At 44.9% G+C, this 21,601-nt stretch overlaps 17 non-coding genes across 17 annotated transcripts; all 17 read left to right on the plus strand.

Moving 5' to 3' along the window:
- The first annotated feature begins 304 nt into the window (after positions 1 to 304).
- Positions 305 to 495, plus strand: LOC141201739 (U2 spliceosomal RNA). Its single transcript, XR_012273038.1, has one exon. It is a non-coding gene; the product is annotated as a U2 spliceosomal RNA (small nuclear RNA).
- A 1,115-nt stretch (positions 496 to 1,610) lies between these two features.
- Positions 1,611 to 1,801, plus strand: LOC141201740 (U2 spliceosomal RNA). Its single transcript, XR_012273039.1, has one exon. It is a non-coding gene; the product is annotated as a U2 spliceosomal RNA (small nuclear RNA).
- A 1,115-nt stretch (positions 1,802 to 2,916) lies between these two features.
- LOC141202383 (U2 spliceosomal RNA) lies at positions 2,917 to 3,107 on the plus strand. Its single transcript, XR_012273658.1, has one exon. It is a non-coding gene; the product is annotated as a U2 spliceosomal RNA (small nuclear RNA).
- A 1,118-nt stretch (positions 3,108 to 4,225) lies between these two features.
- On the plus strand, positions 4,226 to 4,416 carry LOC141201741 (U2 spliceosomal RNA). The gene has a single exon (XR_012273040.1). It is a non-coding gene; the product is annotated as a U2 spliceosomal RNA (small nuclear RNA).
- A 1,115-nt stretch (positions 4,417 to 5,531) lies between these two features.
- Positions 5,532 to 5,722, plus strand: LOC141201743 (U2 spliceosomal RNA). The gene has a single exon (XR_012273041.1). It is a non-coding gene; the product is annotated as a U2 spliceosomal RNA (small nuclear RNA).
- A 1,114-nt stretch (positions 5,723 to 6,836) lies between these two features.
- On the plus strand, positions 6,837 to 7,027 carry LOC141202320 (U2 spliceosomal RNA). The gene has a single exon (XR_012273596.1). It is a non-coding gene; the product is annotated as a U2 spliceosomal RNA (small nuclear RNA).
- Positions 7,028 to 8,142: 1,115 nt separating this feature from the next.
- LOC141201744 (U2 spliceosomal RNA) lies at positions 8,143 to 8,333 on the plus strand. Its single transcript, XR_012273042.1, has one exon. It is a non-coding gene; the product is annotated as a U2 spliceosomal RNA (small nuclear RNA).
- A 1,115-nt stretch (positions 8,334 to 9,448) lies between these two features.
- Positions 9,449 to 9,639, plus strand: LOC141202321 (U2 spliceosomal RNA). Its single transcript, XR_012273597.1, has one exon. It is a non-coding gene; the product is annotated as a U2 spliceosomal RNA (small nuclear RNA).
- Positions 9,640 to 10,754: 1,115 nt separating this feature from the next.
- LOC141201745 (U2 spliceosomal RNA) lies at positions 10,755 to 10,945 on the plus strand. The gene has a single exon (XR_012273043.1). It is a non-coding gene; the product is annotated as a U2 spliceosomal RNA (small nuclear RNA).
- Positions 10,946 to 12,060: 1,115 nt separating this feature from the next.
- LOC141202410 (U2 spliceosomal RNA) lies at positions 12,061 to 12,251 on the plus strand. Its single transcript, XR_012273684.1, has one exon. It is a non-coding gene; the product is annotated as a U2 spliceosomal RNA (small nuclear RNA).
- A 1,115-nt stretch (positions 12,252 to 13,366) lies between these two features.
- Positions 13,367 to 13,557, plus strand: LOC141201746 (U2 spliceosomal RNA). The gene has a single exon (XR_012273044.1). It is a non-coding gene; the product is annotated as a U2 spliceosomal RNA (small nuclear RNA).
- Positions 13,558 to 14,672: 1,115 nt separating this feature from the next.
- Positions 14,673 to 14,863, plus strand: LOC141201747 (U2 spliceosomal RNA). Its single transcript, XR_012273045.1, has one exon. It is a non-coding gene; the product is annotated as a U2 spliceosomal RNA (small nuclear RNA).
- Positions 14,864 to 15,978: 1,115 nt separating this feature from the next.
- Positions 15,979 to 16,169, plus strand: LOC141202411 (U2 spliceosomal RNA). The gene has a single exon (XR_012273685.1). It is a non-coding gene; the product is annotated as a U2 spliceosomal RNA (small nuclear RNA).
- Positions 16,170 to 17,284: 1,115 nt separating this feature from the next.
- Positions 17,285 to 17,475, plus strand: LOC141201748 (U2 spliceosomal RNA). The gene has a single exon (XR_012273046.1). It is a non-coding gene; the product is annotated as a U2 spliceosomal RNA (small nuclear RNA).
- Positions 17,476 to 18,590: 1,115 nt separating this feature from the next.
- On the plus strand, positions 18,591 to 18,781 carry LOC141201749 (U2 spliceosomal RNA). Its single transcript, XR_012273047.1, has one exon. It is a non-coding gene; the product is annotated as a U2 spliceosomal RNA (small nuclear RNA).
- Positions 18,782 to 19,899: 1,118 nt separating this feature from the next.
- Positions 19,900 to 20,090, plus strand: LOC141202978 (U2 spliceosomal RNA). The gene has a single exon (XR_012274123.1). It is a non-coding gene; the product is annotated as a U2 spliceosomal RNA (small nuclear RNA).
- Positions 20,091 to 21,208: 1,118 nt separating this feature from the next.
- Positions 21,209 to 21,399, plus strand: LOC141202287 (U2 spliceosomal RNA). Its single transcript, XR_012273565.1, has one exon. It is a non-coding gene; the product is annotated as a U2 spliceosomal RNA (small nuclear RNA).
- Positions 21,400 to 21,601: the final 202 nt, after the last annotated feature.

A 21,601-nucleotide genomic window follows, 5' to 3' on the forward strand; every position in this document is an offset into this window, starting at 1 on the left:
CCCTCCTGCTAAGGGTAGACAGCTGCTCGTTCCACCCCACCCCCCGCCTTAATTGGTTCTCCTCCCTTCCAACGGTGTTGAGGCGGGTGGGAACAGCAGGGGGTGAAGGTGCTGTGTTTAAAGAGGTGGAGTTATGCAGATCTAAAACGCGTGGATTGCAGCAGCAGCAAGCCGAAAAGTGCAGGCATGTAAGGGATCTAGAGGTTGACAACATGTCTTCTTAACGGGAGTCCAGGAGCTCATCTCCACAAATGGACTTTTCAGGATCCTTGGGTGGCTCCGTAGTTTGAAACCAATTCTGGTTATCGCTTCTCGGCCTTTTGGCTAAGATCAAGTGTAGTATCTGTTCTTATCAGTTTAATATCTGATACGTCCCCTATCTGGGGACCATATATTAAATGGATTTTTAGAACAGGGAGATGGAAAAAGAGCTTGCTCTGTCCACTCCACGCATTGACCTGGTATTGCAGTATCTCCAGGACCGGTGCACCCCTTCTTTAATGCAGTTTCTAAAATCAGAAAGAATTGAATTCAATGTTTTTTGTTCATTTTGCTTGTTTGTCGGATTTTGGGATGGACTCTTTGGCTTTGCTTTTCTTCTCCTCATTGGATTTTTCATGTTCAAAGTTGCAGAAGCCAGATTACAAGCTCATTTTGGTTCAACTTCAGCAACTGTGCATTGCATTGCCATGTAATGTGATGCAATGCTATCTTTCTAGCTCTCCCTTTTTACTTCCTTTTGGATAAACAGACATATTAGGCAAGCATTTTGGAGCTTTCACCTAAATAACTACAGGTGGTGAGATAAGCTGCACAATATAATTGACCTTTCAGTATATTGTTGCACACACACCATCTATTTAGCAAATGCCCTTGTTATCAACAGCAGCCTTTTAAACTCACCTGAGCTAACAGGTATGTGCGCTGGTTACTCTGCTGCGCTTAAAATTTCTTTTTTGGTTTGCTACAATGCCTTTTCTGAAACGTTGTCTCCTTCTGCTGGAACACTGACTTCTTTCATTTAATGCCTGCAGACTATAAAAGAGAACCCAACCCAAAAAGTTTGGTTGATTAGTCTGTGGCATTCTGTTAAACTGTTGCTTATGGCGGTCTCTGTGAGCTTCTCAGCGACATTCAGCCAGCCAGGTATCCTGCCTGCAGTAGATGGAATGTGGCAATGGAACGCTGGCTGCGCGTGTCATAATAGGCTCTGAGCCTTTATATACCTGTGCACAGCAGCAGCCACCTTCAGTCTGCTGCTGGACAGCCAGCAGCAGCAGCAGCAGGAGAGGTATGTAATCAGGAGCCCTCCTGCTAAGGGTAGACAGCTGCTCGTTCCACCCCACCCCCCGCCTTAATTGGTTCTCCTCCCTTCCAACGGTGTTGAGGCGGGTGGGAACAGCAGGGGGTGAAGGTGCTGTGTTTAAAGAGGTGGAGTTATGCAGATCTAAAACGCGTGGATTGCAGCAGCAGCAAGCCTAAAAGTGCAGGCACGTAAGGGATCTAGAGGTTGACAACATGTCTTCTTAACGGGAGTCCAGGAGCTCATCTCCACAAATGGACTTTTCAGGATCCTTGGGTGGCTCCGTAGTTTGAAACCAATTCTGGTTATCGCTTCTCGGCCTTTTGGCTAAGATCAAGTGTAGTATCTGTTCTTATCAGTTTAATATCTGATACGTCCCCTATCTGGGGACCATATATTAAATGGATTTTTAGAACAGGGAGATGGAAAAAGAGCTTGCTCTGTCCACTCCACGCATTGACCTGGTATTGCAGTATCTCCAGGACCGGTGCACCCCTTCTTTAATGCAGTTTCTAAAATCAGAAAGAATTGAATTCAATGTTTTTTGTTCATTTTGCTTGTTTGTCGGATTTTGGGATGGACTCTTTGGCTTTGCTTTTCTTCTCCTCATTGGATTTTTCATGTTCAAAGTTGCAGAAGCCAGATTACAAGCTCATTTTGGTTCAACTTCAGCAACTGTGCATTGCATTGCCATGTAATGTGATGCAATGCTATTTTTCTAGCTCTCCCTTTTTACTTCCTTTTGGATAAACAGACATATTAGGCAAGCATTTTGGAGCTTTCACCTAAATAACTACAGGTGGTGAGATAAGCTGCACAATATAATTGACCTTTCAGTATATTGTTGCACACACACCATCTATTTAGCAAATGCCCTTGTTATCAACAGCAGCCTTTTAAACTCACCTGAGCTAACAGGTATGTGCGCTGGTTACTCTGCTGCGCTTAAAATTTCTTTTTTGGTTTGCTACAATGCCTTTTCTGAAACGTTGTCTCCTTCTGCTGGAACACTGACTTCTTTCATTTAATGCCTGCAGACTATAAAAGAGAACCCAACCCAAAAAGTTTGGTTGATTAGTCTGTGGCATTCTGTTAAACTGTTGCTTATGGCGGTCTCTGTGAGCTTCTCAGCGACATTCAGCCAGCCAGGTATCCTGCCTGCAGTAGATGGAATGTGGCAATGGAACGCTGGCTGCGCGTGTCATAATAGGCTCTGAGCCTTTATATACCTGTGCACAGCAGCAGCCACCTTCAGTCTGCTGCTGGACAGCCAGCAGCAGCAGCAGCAGGAGAGGTATGTAATCAGGAGCCCTCCTGCTAAGGGTAGACAGCTGCTCGTTCCACCCCACCCCCCGCCTTAATTGGTTCTCCTCCCTTCCAACGGTGTTGAGGCGGGTGGGAACAGCAGGGGGTGAAGGTGCTGTGTTTAAAGAGGTGGAGTTATGCAGATCTAAAACGCGTGGATTGCAGCAGCAGCAAGCCGAAAAGTGCAGGCATGTAAGGGATCTAGAGGTTGACAACATGTCTTCTTAACGGGAGTCCAGGAGCTCATCTCCACAAATGGACTTTTCAGGATCCTTGGGTGGCTCCGTAGTTTGAAACCAATTCTGGTTATCGCTTCTCGGCCTTTTGGCTAAGATCAAGTGGAGTATCTGTTCTTATCAGTTTAATATCTGATACGTCCCCTATCTGGGGACCATATATTAAATGGATTTTTAGAACAGGGAGATGGAAAAAGAGCTTGCTCTGTCCACTCCACGCATTGACCTGGTATTGCAGTATCTCCAGGACCGGTGCACCCCTTCTTTAATGCAGTTTCTAAAATCAGAAAGAATTGAATTCAATGTTTTTTGTTCATTTTGCTTGTTTGTCGGATTTTGGGATGGACTCTTTGGCTTTGCTTTTCTTCTCCTCATTGGATTTTTCATGTTCAAAGTTGCAGAAGCCAGATTACAAGCTCATTTTGGTTCAACTTCAGCAACTGTGCATTGCATTGCCATGTAATGTGATGCAATGCTATCTTTCTAGCTCTCCCTTTTTACTTCCTTTTGGATAAACAGACATATTAGGCAAGCATTTTGGAGCTTTCACCTAAATAACTACAGGTGGTGAGATAAGCTGCACAATATAATTGACCTTTCAGTATATTGTTGCACACACACCATCTATTTAGCAAATGCCCTTGTTATCAACAGCAGCCTTTTAAACTCACCTGAGCTAACAGGTATGTGCGCTGGTTACTCTGCTGCGCTTAAAATTTCTTTTTTGGTTTGCTACAATGCCTTTTCTGAAACGTTGTCTCCTTCTGCTGGAACACTGACTTCTTTCATTTAATGCCTGCAGACTATAAAAGAGAACCCAACCCAAAAAGTTTGGTTGATTAGTCTGTGGCATTCTGTTAAACTGTTGCTTATGGCGGTCTCTGTGAGCTTCTCAGCGACATTCAGCCAGCCAGGTATCCTGCCTGCAGTAGATGGAATGTGGCAATGGAACGCTGGCTGCGCGTGTCATAATAGGCTCTGAGCCTTTATATACCTGTGCACAGCAGCAGCCACCTTCAGTCTGCTGCTGGACAGCCAGCAGCAGCAGCAGCAGCAGGAGAGGTATGTAATCAGGAGCCCTCCTGCTAAGGGTAGACAGCTGCTCGTTCCACCCCACCCCCCGCCTTAATTGGTTCTCCTCCCTTCCAACGGTGTTGAGGCGGGTGGGAACAGCAGGGGGTGAAGGTGCTGTGTTTAAAGAGGTGGAGTTATGCAGATCTAAAACGCGTGGATTGCAGCAGCAGCAAGCCGAAAAGTGCAGGCATGTAAGGGATCTAGAGGTTGACAACATGTCTTCTTAACGGGAGTCCAGGAGCTCATCTCCACAAATGGACTTTTCAGGATCCTTGGGTGGCTCCGTAGTTTGAAACCAATTCTGGTTATCGCTTCTCGGCCTTTTGGCTAAGATCAAGTGTAGTATCTGTTCTTATCAGTTTAATATCTGATACGTCCCCTATCTGGGGACCATATATTAAATGGATTTTTAGAACAGGGAGATGGAAAAAGAGCTTGCTCTGTCCACTCCACGCATTGACCTGGTATTGCAGTATCTCCAGGACCGGTGCACCCCTTCTTTAATGCAGTTTCTAAAATCAGAAAGAATTGAATTCAATGTTTTTTGTTCATTTTGCTTGTTTGTCGGATTTTGGGATGGACTCTTTGGCTTTGCTTTTCTTCTCCTCATTGGATTTTTCATGTTCAAAGTTGCAGAAGCCAGATTACAAGCTCATTTTGGTTCAACTTCAGCAACTGTGCATTGCATTGCCATGTAATGTGATGCAATGCTATCTTTCTAGCTCTCCCTTTTTACTTCCTTTTGTATAAACAGACATATTAGGCAAGCATTTTGGAGCTTTCACCTAAATAACTACAGGTGGTGAGATAAGCTGCACAATATAATTGACCTTTCAGTATATTGTTGCACACACACCATCTATTTAGCAAATGCCCTTGTTATCAACAGCAGCCTTTTAAACTCACCTGAGCTAACAGGTATGTGCGCTGGTTACTCTGCTGCGCTTAAAATTTCTTTTTTGGTTTGCTACAATGCCTTTTCTGAAACGTTGTCTCCTTCTGCTGGAACACTGACTTCTTTCATTTAATGCCTGCAGACTATAAAAGAGAACCCAACCCAAAAAGTTTGGTTGATTAGTCTGTGGCATTCTGTTAAACTGTTGCTTATGGCGGTCTCTGTGAGCTTCTCAGCGACATTCAGCCAGCCAGGTATCCTGCCTGCAGTAGATGGAATGTGGCAATGGAACGCTGGCTGCGCGTGTCATAATAGGCTCTGAGCCTTTATATACCTGTGCACAGCAGCAGCCACCTTCAGTCTGCTGCTGGACAGCCAGCAGCAGCAGCAGCAGGAGAGGTATGTAATCAGGAGCCCTCCTGCTAAGGGTAGACAGCTGCTCGTTCCACCCCACCCCCCGCCTTAATTGGTTCTCCTCCCTTCCAACGGTGTTGAGGCGGGTGGGAACAGCAGGGGGTGAAGGTGCTGTGTTTAAAGAGGTGGAGTTATGCAGATCTAAAACGCGTGGATTGCAGCAGCAGCAAGCCGAAAAGTGCAGGCATGTAAGGGATCTAGAGGTTGACAACATGTCTTCTTAACGGGAGTCCAGGAGCTCATCTCCACAAATGGACTTTTCAGGATCCTTGGGTGGCTCCGTAGTTTGAAACCAATTCTGGTTATCGCTTCTCGGCCTTTTGGCTAAGATCAAGTGTAGTATCTGTTCTTATCAGTTTAATATCTGATACGTCCCCTATCTGGGGACCATATATTAAATGGATTTTTAGAACAGGGAGATGGAAAAAGAGCTTGCTCTGTCCACTCCACGCATTGACCTGGTATTGCAGTATCTCCAGGACCGGTGCACCCCTTCTTTAATGCAGTTTCTAAAATCAGAAAGAATTGAATTCAATGTTTTTGTTCATTTTGCTTGTTTGTCGGATTTTGGGATGGACTCTTTGGCTTTGCTTTTCTTCTCCTCATTGGATTTTTCATGTTCAAAGTTGCAGAAGCCAGATTACAAGCTCATTTTGGTTCAACTTCAGCAACTGTGCATTGCATTGCCATGTAATGTGATGCAATGCTATCTTTCTAGCTCTCCCTTTTTACTTCCTTTTGGATAAACAGACATATTAGGCAAGCATTTTGGAGCTTTCACCTAAATAACTACAGGTGGTGAGATAAGCTGCACAATATAATTGACCTTTCAGTATATTGTTGCACACACACCATATATTTAGCAAATGCCCTTGTTATCAACAGCAGCCTTTTAAACTCACCTGAGCTAACAGGTATGTGCGCTGGTTACTCTGCTGCGCTTAAAATTTCTTTTTTGGTTTGCTACAATGCCTTTTCTGAAACGTTGTCTCCTTCTGCTGGAACACTGACTTCTTTCATTTAATGCCTGCAGACTATAAAAGAGAACCCAACCCAAAAAGTTTGGTTGATTAGTCTGTGGCATTCTGTTAAACTGTTGCTTATGGCGGTCTCTGTGAGCTTCTCAGCGACATTCAGCCAGCCAGGTATCCTGCCTGCAGTAGATGGAATGTGGCAATGGAACGCTGGCTGCGCGTGTCATAATAGGCTCTGAGCCTTTATATACCTGTGCACAGCAGCAGCCACCTTCAGTCTGCTGCTGGACAGCCAGCAGCAGCAGCAGCAGGAGAGGTATGTAATCAGGAGCCCTCCTGCTAAGGGTAGACAGCTGCTCGTTCCACCCCACCCCCCGCCTTAATTGGTTCTCCTCCCTTCCAACGGTGTTGAGGCGGGTGGGAACAGCAGGGGGTGAAGGTGCTGTGTTTAAAGAGGTGGAGTTATGCAGATCTAAAACGCGTAGATTGCAGCAGCAGCAAGCCGAAAAGTGCAGGCATGTAAGGGATCTAGAGGTTGACAACATGTCTTTTTAACGGGAGTCCAGGAGCTCATCTCCACAAATGGACTTTTCAGGATCCTTGGGTGGCTCCGTAGTTTGAAACCAATTCTGGTTATCGCTTCTCGGCCTTTTGGCTAAGATCAAGTGTAGTATCTGTTCTTATCAGTTTAATATCTGATACATCCCCTATCTGGGGACCATATATTAAATGGATTTTTAGAACAGGGAGATGGAAAAAGAGCTTGCTCTGTCCACTCCACGCATTGACCTGGTATTGCAGTATCTCCAGGACCGGTGCACCCCTTCTTTAATGCAGTTTCTAAAATCAGAAAGAATTGAATTCAATGTTTTTTGTTCATTTTGCTTGTTTGTCGGATTTTGGGATGGACTCTTTGGCTTTGCTTTTCTTCTCCTCATTGGATTTTTCATGTTCAAAGTTGCAGAAGCCAGATTACAAGCTCATTTTGGTTCAACTTCAGCAACTGTGCATTGCATTGCCATGTAATGTGATGCAATGCTATCTTTCTAGCTCTCCCTTTTTACTTCCTTTTGGATAAACAGACATATTAGGCAAGCATTTTGGAGCTTTCACCTAAATAACTACAGGTGGTGAGATAAGCTGCACAATATAATTGACCTTTCAGTATATTGTTGCACACACACCATCTATTTAGCAAATGCCCTTGTTATCAACAGCAGCCTTTTAAACTCACCTGAGCTAACAGGTATGTGCGCTGGTTACTCTGCTGCGCTTAAAATTTCTTTTTTGGTTTGCTACAATGCCTTTTCTGAAACGTTGTCTCCTTCTGCTGGAACACTGACTTCTTTCATTTAATGCCTGCAGACTATAAAAGAGAACCCAACCCAAAAAGTTTGGTTGATTAGTCTGTGGCATTCTGTTAAACTGTTGCTTATGGCGGTCTCTGTGAGCTTCTCAGCGACATTCAGCCAGCCAGGTATCCTGCCTGCAGTAGATGGAATGTGGCAATGGAACGCTGGCTGCGCGTGTCATAATAGGCTCTGAGCCTTTATATACCTGTGCACAGCAGCAGCCACCTTCAGTCTGCTGCTGGACAGCCAGCAGCAGCAGCAGCAGGAGAGGTATGTAATCAGGAGCCCTCCTGCTAAGGGTAGACAGCTGCTCGTTCCACCCCACCCCCCGCCTTAATTGGTTCTCCTCCCTTCCAACGGTGTTGAGGCGGGTGGGAACAGCAGGGGGTGAAGGTGCTGTGTTTAAAGAGGTGGAGTTATGCAGATCTAAAACGCGTGGATTGCAGCAGCAGCAAGCCGAAAAGTGCAGGCATGTAAGGGATCTAGAGGTTGACAACATGTCTTCTTAACGGGAGTCCAGGAGCTCATCTCCACAAATGGACTTTTCAGGATCCTTGGGTGGCTCCGTAGTTTGAAACCAATTCTGGTTATCGCTTCTCGGCCTTTTGGCTAAGATCAAGTGTAGTATCTGTTCTTATCAGTTTAATATCTGATACGTCCCCTATCTGGGGACCATATATTAAATGGATTTTTAGAACAGGGAGATGGAAAAAGAGCTTGCTCTGTCCACTCCACGCATTGACCTGGTATTGCAGTATCTCCAGGACCGGTGCACCCCTTCTTTAATGCAGTTTCTAAAATCAGAAAGAATTGAATTCAATGTTTTTTGTTCATTTTGCTTGTTTGTCGGATTTTGGGATGGACTCTTTGGCTTTGCTTTTCTTCTCCTCATTGAATTTTTCATGTTCAAAGTTGCAGAAGCCAGATTACAAGCTCATTTTGGTTCAACTTCAGCAACTGTGCATTGCATTGCCATGTAATGTGATGCAATGCTATCTTTCTAGCTCTCCCTTTTTACTTCCTTTTGGATAAACAGACATATTAGGCAAGCATTTTGGAGCTTTCACCTAAATAACTACAGGTGGTGAGATAAGCTGCACAATATAATTGACCTTTCAGTATATTGTTGCACACACACCATCTATTTAGCAAATGCCCTTGTTATCAACAGCAGCCTTTTAAACTCACCTGAGCTAACAGGTATGTGCGCTGGTTACTCTGCTGCGCTTAAAATTTCTTTTTTGGTTTGCTACAATGCCTTTTCTGAAACGTTGTCTCCTTCTGCTGGAACACTGACTTCTTTCATTTAATGCCTGCAGACTATAAAAGAGAACCCAACCCAAAAAGTTTGGTTGATTAGTCTGTGGCATTCTGTTAAACTGTTGCTTATGGCGGTCTCTGTGAGCTTCTCAGCGACATTCAGCCAGCCAGGTATCCTGCCTGCAGTAGATGGAATGTGGCAATGGAACGCTGGCTGCGCGTGTCATAATAGGCTCTGAGCCTTTATATACCTGTGCACAGCAGCAGCCACCTTCAGTCTGCTGCTGGACAGCCAGCAGCAGCAGCAGCAGGAGAGGTATGTAATCAGGAGCCCTCCTGCTAAGGGTAGACAGCTGCTCGTTCCACCCCACCCCCCGCCTTAATTGGTTCTCCTCCCTTCCAACGGTGTTGAGGCGGGTGGGAACAGCAGGGGGTGAAGGTGCTGTGTTTAAAGAGGTGGAGTTATGCAGATCTAAAACGCGTGGATTGCAGCAGCAGCAAGCCGAAAAGTGCAGGCATGTAAGGGATCTAGAGGTTGACAACATGTCTTCTTAACGGGAGTCCAGGAGCTCATCTCCACAAATGGACTTTTCAGGATCCTTGGGTGGCTCCGTAGTTTGAAACCAATTCTGGTTATCGCTTCTCGGCCTTTTGGCTAAGATCAAGTGTAGTATCTGTTCTTATCAGTTTAATATCTGATACATCCCCTATCTGGGGACCATATATTAAATGGATTTTTAGAACAGGGAGATGGAAAAAGAGCTTGCTCTGTCCACTCCACGCATTGACCTGGTATTGCAGTATCTCCAGGACCGGTGCACCCCTTCTTTAATGCAGTTTCTAAAATCAGAAAGAATTGAATTCAATGTTTTTTGTTCATTTTGCTTGTTTGTCGGATTTTGGGATGGACTCTTTGGCTTTGCTTTTCTTCTCCTCATTGGATTTTTCATGTTCAAAGTTGCAGAAGCCAGATTACAAGCTCATTTTGGTTCAACTTCAGCAACTGTGCATTGCATTGCCATGTAATGTGATGCAATGCTATCTTTCTAGCTCTCCCTTTTTACTTCCTTTTGGATAAACAGACATATTAGGCAAGCATTTTGGAGCTTTCACCTAAATAACTACAGGTGGTGAGATAAGCTGCACAATATAATTGACCTTTCAGTATATTGTTGCACACACACCATCTATTTAGCAAATGCCCTTGTTATCAACAGCAGCCTTTTAAACTCACCTGAGCTAACAGGTATGTGCGCTGGTTACTCTGCTGCGCTTAAAATTTCTTTTTTGGTTTGCTACAATGCCTTTTCTGAAACGTTGTCTCCTTCTGCTGGAACACTGACTTCTTTCATTTAATGCCTGCAGACTATAAAAGAGAACCCAACCCAAAAAGTTTGGTTGATTAGTCTGTGGCATTCTGTTAAACTGTTGCTTATGGCGGTCTCTGTGAGCTTCTCAGCGACATTCAGCCAGCCAGGTATCCTGCCTGCAGTAGATGGAATGTGGCAATGGAACGCTGGCTGCGCGTGTCATAATAGGCTCTGAGCCTTTATATACCTGTGCACAGCAGCAGCCACCTTCAGTCTGCTGCTGGACAGCCAGCAGCAGCAGCAGCAGGAGAGGTATGTAATCAGGAGCCCTCCTGCTAAGGGTAGACAGCTGCTCGTTCCACCCCACCCCCCGCCTTAATTGGTTCTCCTCCCTTCCAACGGTGTTGAGGCGGGTGGGAACAGCAGGGGGTGAAGGTGCTGTGTTTAAAGAGGTGGAGTTATGCAGATCTAAAACGCGTGGATTGCAGCAGCAGCAAGCCGAAAAGTGCAGGCATGTAAGGGATCTAGAGGTTGACAACATGTCTTCTTAACGGGAGTCCAGGAGCTCATCTCCACAAATGGACTTTTCAGGATCCTTGGGTGGCTCCGTAGTTTGAAACCAATTCTGGTTATCGCTTCTCGGCCTTTTGGCTAAGATCAAGTGTAGTATCTGTTCTTATCAGTTTAATATCTGATACGTCCCCTATCTGGGGACCATATATTAAATGGATTTTTAGAACAGGGAGATGGAAAAAGAGCTTGCTCTGTCCACTCCACGCATTGACCTGGTATTGCAGTATCTCCAGGACCGGTGCACCCCTTCTTTAATGCAGTTTCTAAAATCAGAAAGAATTGAATTCAATGTTTTTTGTTCATTTTGCTTGTTTGTCGGATTTTGGGATGGACTCTTTGGCTTTGCTTTTCTTCTCCTCATTGGATTTTTCATGTTCAAAGTTGCAGAAGCCAGATTACAAGCTCATTTTGGTTCAACTTCAGCAACTGTGCATTGCATTGCCATGTAATGTGATGCAATGCTATCTTTCTAGCTCTCCCTTTTTACTTCCTTTTGGATAAACAGACATATTAGGCAAGCATTTTGGAGCTTTCACCTAAATAACTACAGGTGGTGAGATAAGCTGCACAATATAATTGACCTTTCAGTATATTGTTGCACACACACCATCTATTTAGCAAATGCCCTTGTTATCAACAGCAGCCTTTTAAACTCACCTGAGCTAACAGGTATGTGCGCTGGTTACTCTGCTGCGCTTAAAATTTCTTTTTTGGTTTGCTACAATGCCTTTTCTGAAACGTTGTCTCCTTCTGCTGGAACACTGACTTCTTTCATTTAATGCCTGCAGACTATAAAAGAGAACCCAACCCAAAAAGTTTGGTTGATTAGTCTGTGGCATTCTGTTAAACTGTTGCTTATGGCGGTCTCTGTGAGCTTCTCAGCGACATTCAGCCAGCCAGGTATCCTGCCTGCAGTAGATGGAATGTGGCAATGGAACGCTGGCTGCGCGTGTCATAATAGGCTCTGAGCCTTTATATACCTGTGCACAGCAGCAGCCACCTTCAGTCTGCTGCTGGACAGCCAGCAGCAGCAGCAGCAGGAGAGGTATGTAATCAGGAGCCCTCCTGCTAAGGGTAGACAGCTGCTCGTTCCACCCCACCCCCCGCCTTAATTGGTTCTCCTCCCTTCCAACGGTGTTGAGGCGGGTGGGAACAGCAGGGGGTGAAGGTGCTGTGTTTAAAGAGGTGGAGTTATGCAGATCTAAAACGCGTGGATTGCAGCAGCAGCAAGCCGAAAAGTGCAGGCATGTAAGGGATCTAGAGGTTGACAACATGTCTTCTTAACGGGAGTCCAGGAGCTCATCTCCACAAATGGACTTTTCAGGATCCTTGGGTGGCTCCGTAGTTTGAAACCAATTCTGGTTATCGCTTCTCGGCCTTTTGGCTAAGATCAAGTGTAGTATCTGTTCTTATCAGTTTAATATCTGATACATCCCCTCTCTGGGGACCATATATTAAATGGATTTTTAGAACAGGGAGATGGAAAAAGAGCTTGCTCTGTCCACTCCACGCATTGACCTGGTATTGCAGTATCTCCAGGACCGGTGCACCCCTTCTTTAATGCAGTTTCTAAAATCAGAAAGAATTGAATTCAATGTTTTTTGTTCATTTTGCTTGTTTGTCGGATTTTGGGATGGACTCTTTGGCTTTGCTTTTCTTCTCCTCATTGGATTTTTCATGTTCAAAGTTGCAGAAGCCAGATTACAAGCTCATTTTGGTTCAACTTCAGCAACTGTGCATTGCATTGCCATGTAATGTGATGCAATGCTATCTTTCTAGCTCTCCCTTTTTACTTCCTTTTGGATAAACAGACATATTAGGCAAGCATTTTGGAGCTTTCACCTAAATAACTACAGGTGGTGAGATAAGCTGCACAATATAATTGACCTTTCAGTATATTGTTGCACACACACCATCTATTTAGCAAATGCCCTTGTTATCAACAGCAGCCTTTTAAACTCACCTGAGCTAACAGGTATGTGCGCTGGTTACTCTGCTGCGCTTAAAATTTCTTTTTTGGTTTGCTACAATGCCTTTTCTGAAACGTTGTCTCCTTCTGCTGGAACACTGACTTCTTTCATTTAATGCCTGCAGACTATAAAAGAGAACCCAACCCAAAAAGTTTGGTTGATTAGTCTGTGGCATTCTGTTAAACTGTTGCTTATGGCGGTCTCTGTGAGCTTCTCAGCGACATTCAGCCAGCCAGGTATCCTGCCTGCAGTAGATGGAATGTGGCAATGGAACGCTGGCTGCGCGTGTCATAATAGGCTCTGAGCCTTTATATACCTGTGCACAGCAGCAGCCACCTTCAGTCTGCTGCTGGACAGCCAGCAGCAGCAGCAGCAGGAGAGGTATGTAATCAGGAGCCCTCCTGCTAAGGGTAGACAGCTGCTCGTTCCACCCCACCCCCCGCCTTAATTGGTTCTCCTCCCTTCCAACGGTGTTGAGGCGGGTGGGAACAGCAGGGGGTGAAGGTGCTGTGTTTAAAGAGGTGGAGTTATGCAGATCTAAAACGCGTGGATTGCAGCAGCAGCAAGCCGAAAAGTGCAGGCATGTAAGGGATCTAGAGGTTGACAACATGTCTTCTTAACGGGAGTCCAGGAGCTCATCTCCACAAATGGACTTTTCAGGATCCTTGGGTGGCTCCGTAGTTTGAAACCAATTCTGGTTATCGCTTCTCGGCCTTTTGGCTAAGATCAAGTGTAGTATCTGTTCTTATCAGTTTAATATCTGATACGTCCCCTATCTGGGGACCATATATTAAATGGATTTTTAGAACAGGGAGATGGAAAAAGAGCTTGCTCTGTCCACTCCACGCATTGACCTGGTATTGCAGTATCTCCAGGACCGGTGCACCCCTTCTTTAATGCAGTTTCTAAAATCAGAAAGAATTGAATTCAATGTTTTTTGTTCATTTTGCTTGTTTGTCGGATTTTGGGATGGACTCTTTGGCTTTGCTTTTCTTCTCCTCATTGGATTTTTCATGTTCAAAGTTGCAGAAGCCAGATTACAAGCTCATTTTGGTTCAACTTCAGCAACTGTGCATTGCATTGCCATGTAATGTGATGCAATGCTATCTTTCTAGCTCTCCCTTTTTACTTCCTTTTGGATAAACAGACATATTAGGCAAGCATTTTGGAGCTTTCACCTAAATAACTACAGGTGGTGAGATAAGCTGCACAATATAATTGACCTTTCAGTATATTGTTGCACACACACCATCTATTTAGCAAATGCCCTTGTTATCAACAGCAGCCTTTTAAACTCACCTGAGCTAACAGGTATGTGCGCTGGTTACTCTGCTGCGCTTAAAATTTCTTTTTTGGTTTGCTACAATGCCTTTTCTGAAACGTTGTCTCCTTCTGCTGGAACACTGACTTCTTTCATTTAATGCCTGCAGACTATAAAAGAGAACCCAACCCAAAAAGTTTGGTTGATTAGTCTGTGGCATTCTGTTAAACTGTTGCTTATGGCGGTCTCTGTGAGCTTCTCAGCGACATTCAGCCAGCCAGGTATCCTGCCTGCAGTAGATGGAATGTGGCAATGGAACGCTGGCTGCGCGTGTCATAATAGGCTCTGAGCCTTTATATACCTGTGCACAGCAGCAGCCACCTTCAGTCTGCTGCTGGACAGCCAGCAGCAGCAGCAGCAGGAGAGGTATGTAATCAGGAGCCCTCCTGCTAAGGGTAGACAGCTGCTCGTTCCACCCCACCCCCCGCCTTAATTGGTTCTCCTCCCTTCCAACGGTGTTGAGGCGGGTGGGAACAGCAGGGGGTGAAGGTGCTGTGTTTAAAGAGGTGGAGTTATGCAGATCTAATATGCGTGGATTGCAGCAGCAGCAAGCCGAAAAGTGCAGGCATGTAAGGGATCTAGAGGTTGACAACATGTCTTCTTAACGGGAGTCCAGGAGCTCATCTCCACAAATGGACTTTTCAGGATCCTTGGGTGGCTCCGTAGTTTGAAACCAATTCTGGTTATCGCTTCTCGGCCTTTTGGCTAAGATCAAGTGTAGTATCTGTTCTTATCAGTTTAATATCTGATACGTCCCCTATCTGGGGACCATATATTAAATGGATTTTTAGAACAGGGAGATGGAAAAAGAGCTTGCTCTGTCCACTCCACGCATTGACCTGGTATTGCAGTATCTCCAGGACCGGTGCACCCCTTCTTTAATGCAGTTTCTAAAATCAGAAAGAATTGAATTCAATGTTTTTTGTTCATTTTGCTTGTTTGTCAGATTTGGGGATGGACTCTTTGGCTTTGCTTTTCTTCTCCTCATTGGATTTTTCATGTTCAAAGTTGCAGAAGCCAGATTACAAGCTCATTTTGGTTCAACTTCAGCAACTGTGCATTGCATTGCCATGTAATGTGATGCAATGCTATCTTTCTAGCTCTCCCTTTTTACTTCCTTTTGGATAAACAGACATATTAGGCAAGCATTTTGGAGCTTTCACCTAAATAACTACAGGTGGTGAGATAAGCTGCACAATATAATTGACCTTTCAGTATATTCTTGCACACACACCATCTATTTAGCAAAAGCCCTTGTTATAAACAGCAGCCTTTTAAACTCACCTGAGCTAACAGGTATGTGCGCTGGTTACTCTGCTGCGCTTAAAATTTCTTTTTTGGTTTGCTACAATGCCTTTTCTGAAACGTTGTCTCCTTCTGCTGGAACACTGACTTCTTTCATTTAATGCCTGCAGACTATAAAAGAGAACCCAACCCAAAAAGTTTGGTTGATTAGTCTGTGGCATTCTGTTAAACTGTTGCTTATGGCGGTCTCTGTGAGCTTCTCAGCGACATTCAGCCAGCCAGGTATCCTGCCTGCAGTAGATGGAATGTGGCAATGGAACGCTGGCTGCGCGTGTCATAATAGGCTCTGAGCCTTTATATACCTGTGCACAGCAGCAGCCACCTTCAGTCTGCTGCTGGACAGCCAGCAGCAGCAGCAGCAGGAGAGGTATGTAATCAGGAGCCCTCCTGCTAAGGGTAGACAGCTGCTCGTTCCACCCCACCCCCCGCCTTAATTGGTTCTCCTCCCTTCCAACGGTGTTGAGGCGGGTGGGAACAGCAGGGGGTGAAGGTGCTGTGTTTAAAGAGGTGGAGTTATGCAGATCTAAAACGCGTGGATTGCAGCAGCAGCAAGCCGAAAAGTGCAGGCATGTAAGGGATCTAGAGGTTGACAACATGTCTTCTTAACGGGAGTCCAGGAGCTCATCTCCACAAATGGACTTTTCAGGATCCTTGGGTGGCTCCGTAGTTTGAAACCAATTCTGGTTATCGCTTCTCGGCCTTTTGGCTAAGATCAAGTGTAGTATCTGTTCTTATCAGTTTAATATCTGATACATCCCCTCTCTGGGGACCATATATTAAATGGATTTTTAGAACAGGGAGATGGAAAAAGAGCTTGCTCTGTCCACTCCACGCATTGACCTGGTATTGCAGTATCTCCAGGACCGGTGCACCCCTTCTTTAATGCAGTTTCTAAAATCAGAAAGAATTGAATTCAATGTTTTTTGTTCATTTTGCTTGTTTGTCGGATTTTGGGATGGACTCTTTGGCTTTGCTTTTCTTCTCCTCATTGGATTTTTCATGTTCAAAGTTGCAGAAGCCAGATTACAAGCTCATTTTGGTTCAACTTCAGCAACTGTGCATTGCATTGCCATGTAATGTGATGCAATGCTATCTTTCTAGCTCTCCCTTTTTACTTCCTTTTGGATAAACAGACATATTAGGCAAGCATTTTGGAGCTTTCACCTAAATAACTACAGGTGGTGAGATAAGCTGCACAATATAATTGACCTTTCAGTATATTGTTGCACACACACCATCTATTTAGCAAATGCCCTTGTTATCAACAGCAGCCTTTTAAACTCACCTGAGCTAACAGGTATGTGCGCTGGTTACTCTGCTGCGCTTAAAATTTCTTTTTTGGTTTGCTACAATGCCTTTTCTGAAACGTTGTCTCCTTCTGCTGGAACACTGACTTCTTTCATTTAATGCCTGCAGACTATAAAAGAGAACCCAACCCAAAAAGTTTGGTTGATTAGTCTGTGGCATTCTGTTAAACTGTTGCTTATGGCGGTCTCTGTGAGCTTCTCAGCGACATTCAGCCAGCCAGGTATCCTGCCTGCAGTAGATGGAATGTGGCAATGGAACGCTGGCTGCGCGTGTCATAATAGGCTCTGAGCCTTTATATACCTGTGCACAGCAGCAGCCACCTTCAGTCTGCTGCTGGACAGCCAGCAGCAGCAGCAGCAGGAGAGGTATGTAATCAGGAGCCCTCCTGCTAAGGGTAGACAGCTGCTCGTTCCACCCCACCCCCCGCCTTAATTGGTTCTCCTCCCTTCCAACGGTGTTGAGGCGGGTGGGAACAGCAGGGGGTGAAGGTGCTGTGTTTAAAGAGGTGGAGTTATGCAGATCTAAAACGCGTGGATTGCAGCAGCAGCAAGCCGAAAAGTGCAGGCATGTAAGGGATCTAGAGGTTGACAACATGTCTTCTTAACGGGAGTCCAGGAGCTCATCTCCACAAATGGACTTTTCAGGATCCTTGGGTGGCTCCGTAGTTTGAAACCAATTCTGGTTATCGCTTCTCGGCCTTTTGGCTAAGATCAAGTGTAGTATCTGTTCTTATCAGTTTAATATCTGATACGTCCCCTATCTGGGGACCATATATTAAATGGATTTTTAGAACAGGGAGATGGAAAAAGAGCTTGCTCTGTCCACTCCACGCATTGACCTGGTATTGCAGTATCTCCAGGACCGGTGCACCCCTTCTTTAATGCAGTTTCTAAAATCAGAAAGAATTGAATTCAATGTTTTTTGTTCATTTTGCTTGTTTGTCGGATTTTGGGATGGACTCTTTGGCTTTGCTTTTCTTCTCCTCATTGGATTTTTCATGTTCAAAGTTGCAGAAGCCAGATTACAAGCTCATTTTGGTTCAACTTCAGCAACTGTGCATTGCATTGCCATGTAATGTGATGCAATGCTATCTTTCTAGCTCTCCCTTTTTACTTCCTTTTGGATAAACAGACATATTAGGCAAGCATTTTGGAGCTTTCACCTAAATAACTACAGGTGGTGAGATAAGCTGCACAATATAATTGACCTTTCAGTATATTGTTGCACACACACCATCTATTTAGCAAATGCCCTTGTTATCAACAGCAGCCTTTTAAACTCACCTGAGCTAACAGGTATGTGCGCTGGTTACTCTGCTGCGCTTAAAATTTCTTTTTTGGTTTGCTACAATGCCTTTTCTGAAACGTTGTCTCCTTCTGCTGGAACACTGACTTCTTTCATTTAATGCCTGCAGACTATAAAAGAGAACCCAACCCAAAAAGTTTGGTTGATTAGTCTGTGGCATTCTGTTAAACTGTTGCTTATGGCGGTCTCTGTGAGCTTCTCAGCGACATTCAGCCAGCCAGGTATCCTGCCTGCAGTAGATGGAATGTGGCAATGGAACGCTGGCTGCGCGTGTCATAATAGGCTCTGAGCCTTTATATACCTGTGCACAGCAGCAGCCACCTTCAGTCTGCTGCTGGACAGCCAGCAGCAGCAGCAGCAGGAGAGGTATGTAATCAGGAGCCCTCCTGCTAAGGGTAGACAGCTGCTCGTTCCACCCCACCCCCCGCCTTAATTGGTTCTCCTCCCTTCCAACGGTGTTGAGGCGGGTGGGAACAGCAGGGGGTGAAGGTGCTGTGTTTAAAGAGGTGGAGTTATGCAGATCTAATATGCGTGGATTGCAGCAGCAGCAAGCCGAAAAGTGCAGGCATGTAAGGGATCTAGAGGTTGACAACATGTCTTCTTAACGGGAGTCCAGGAGCTCATCTCCACAAATGGACTTTTCAGGATCCTTGGGTGGCTCCGTAGTTTGAAACCAATTCTGGTTATCGCTTCTCGGCCTTTTGGCTAAGATCAAGTGTAGTATCTGTTCTTATCAGTTTAATATCTGATACGTCCCCTATCTGGGGACCATATATTAAATGGATTTTTAGAACAGGGAGATGGAAAAAGAGCTTGCTCTGTCCACTCCACGCATTGACCTGGTATTGCAGTATCTCCAGGACCGGTGCACCCCTTCTTTAATGCAGTTTCTAAAATCAGAAAGAATTGAATTCAATGTTTTTTGTTCATTTTGCTTGTTTGTCGGATTTTGGGATGGACTCTTTGGCTTTGCTTTTCTTCTCCTCATTGGATTTTTCATGTTCAAAGTTGCAGAAGCCAGATTACAAGCTCATTTTGGTTCAACTTCAGCAACTGTGCATTGCATTGCCATGTAATGTGATGCAATGCTATCTTTCTAGCTCTCCCTTTTTACTTCCTTTTGGATAAACAGACATATTAGGCAAGCATTTTGGAGCTTTCACCTAAATAACTACAGGTGGTGAGATAAGCTGCACAATATAATTGACCTTTCAGTATATTGTTGCACACACACCATCTATTTAGCAAAAGCCCTTGTTATAAACAGCAGCCTTTTAAACTCACCTGAGCTAACAGGTATGTGCGCTGGTTACTCTGCTGCGCTTAAAATTTCTTTTTTGGTTTGCTACAATGCCTTTTCTGAAACGTTGTCTCCTTCTGCTGGAACACTGACTTCTTTCATTTAATGCCTGCAGACTATAAAAGAGAACCCAACCCAAAAAGTTTGGTTGATTAGTCTGTGGCATTCTGTTAAACTGTTGCTTATGGCGGTCTCTGTGAGCTTCTCAGCGACATTCAGCCAGCCAGGTATCCTGCCTGCAGTAGATGGAATGTGGCAATGGAATGCTGGCTGCGCGTGTCATAATAGGCTCTGAGCCTTTATATACCTGTGCACAGCAGCAGCCACCTTCAGTCTGCTGCTGGACAGCCAGCAGCAGCAGCAGCAGCAGGAGAGGTATGTAATCAGGAGCCCTCCTGCTAAGGGTAGACAGCTGCTCGTTCCACCCCACCCCCCGCCTTAATTGGTTCTCCTCCCTTCCAACGGTGTTGAGGCGGGTGGGAACAGCAGGGGGTGAAGGTGCTGTGTTTAAAGAGGTGGAGTTATGCAGATCTAAAACGCGTGGATTGCAGCAGCAGCAAGCCGAAAAGTGCAGGCATGTAAGGGATCTAGAGGTTGACAACATGTCTTCTTAACGGGAGTCCAGGAGCTCATCTCCACAAATGGACTTTTCAGGATCCTTGGGTGGCTCCGTAGTTTGAAACCAATTCTGGTTATCGCTTCTCGGCCTTTTGGCTAAGATCAAGTGTAGTATCTGTTCTTATCAGTTTAATATCTGATACGTCCCCTATCTGGGGACCATATATTAAATGGATTTTTAGAACAGGGAGATGGAAAAAGAGCTTGCTCTGTCCACTCCACGCATTGACCTGGTATTGCAGTATCTCCAGGACCAGTGCACCCCTTCTTTAATGCAGTTTCTAAAATCAGAAAGAATTGAATTCAATGTTTTTTGTTCATTTTGCTTGTTTGTCGGATTTTGGGATGGACTCTTTGGCTTTGCTTTTCTTCTCCTCATTGGATTTTTCATGTTCAAAGTTGCAGAAGCCAGATTACAAGCTCATTTTGGTTCAACTTCAGCAACTGTGCATTGCATTGCCATGTAATGTGATGCAATGCTATCTTTCTAGCTCTCCCTTTTTACTTCCTTTTGGATAAACAGACATATTAGGCAAGCATTTTGGAGCTTTCACCTAAATAACTACAGGTGGTGAGATAAGCTGCACAATATAATTGACCTTTCAGTATATTGTTGCACACACACCATCTATTTAGCAAATGCCCTTGTTATCAACAGCAGCCTTTTAAACTCACCTGAGCTAACAGGTATGTGCGCTGGTTACTCTGCTGCGCTTAAAATTTCTTTTTTGGTTTGCTACAATGCCTTTTCTGAAACGTTGTCTCCTTCTGCTGGAACACTGACTTCTTTCATTTAATGCCTGCAGACTATAAAAGAGAACCCAACCCAAAAAGTTTGGTTGATTAGTCTGTGGCATTCTGTTAAACTGTTGCTTATGGCGGTCTCTGTGAGCTTCTCAGCGACATTCAGCCAGCCAGGTATCCTGCCTGCAGTAGATGGAATGTGGCAATGGAACGCTGGCTGCGCGTGTCATAATAGGCTCTGAGCCTTTATATACCTGTGCACAGCAGCAGCCACCTTCAGTCTGCTGCTGGACAGCCAGCAGCAGCAGCAGCAGCAGGAGAGGTATGTAATCAGGAGCCCTCCTGCTAAGGGTAGACAGCTGCTCGTTCCACCCCACCCCCCGCCTTAATTGGTTCTCCTCCCTTCCAACGGTGTTGAGGCGGGTGGGAACAGCAGGGGGTGAAGGTGCTGTGTTTAAAGAGGTGGAGTTATGCAGATCTAAAACGCGTGGATTGCAGCAGCAGCAAGCCGAAAAGTGCAGGCATGTAAGGGATCTAGAGGTTGACAACATGTCTTCTTAACGGGAGTCCAGGAGCTCATCTCCACAAATGGACTTTTCAGGATCCTTGGGTGGCTCCGTAGTTTGAAACCAATTCTGGTTATCGCTTCTCGGCCTTTTGGCTAAGATCAAGTGTAGTATCTGTTCTTATCAGTTTAATATCTGATACGTCCCCTATCTGGGGACCATATATTAAATGGATTTTTAGAACAGGGAGATGGAAAAAGAGCTTGCTCTGTCCACTCCACGCATTGACCTGGTATTGGAGTATCTCCAGGACCAGTGCACCCCTTCTTTAATGCAGTTTCTAAAATCAGAAAGAATTGAATTCAATGTTTTTTGTTCATTTTGCTTGTTTGTCGGATTTTGGGATGGACTCTTTGGCTTTGCTTTTCTTCTCCTCATTGGATTTTTCATGTTCAAAGTTGCAGAAGCCAGATTACAAGCTCATTTTGGTTCAACTTCAGCAACTGTGCATTGCATTGCCATGTAATG

This window comes from Phyllobates terribilis, unplaced genomic scaffold (assembly GCF_046119375.1).
Source record: "Phyllobates terribilis strain yellow unplaced genomic scaffold, ASM4611937v1 Scaffold_123__1_contigs__length_5148117, whole genome shotgun sequence".
Classification (NCBI taxonomy): Eukaryota; Metazoa; Chordata; class Amphibia; order Anura; family Dendrobatidae; genus Phyllobates; species Phyllobates terribilis.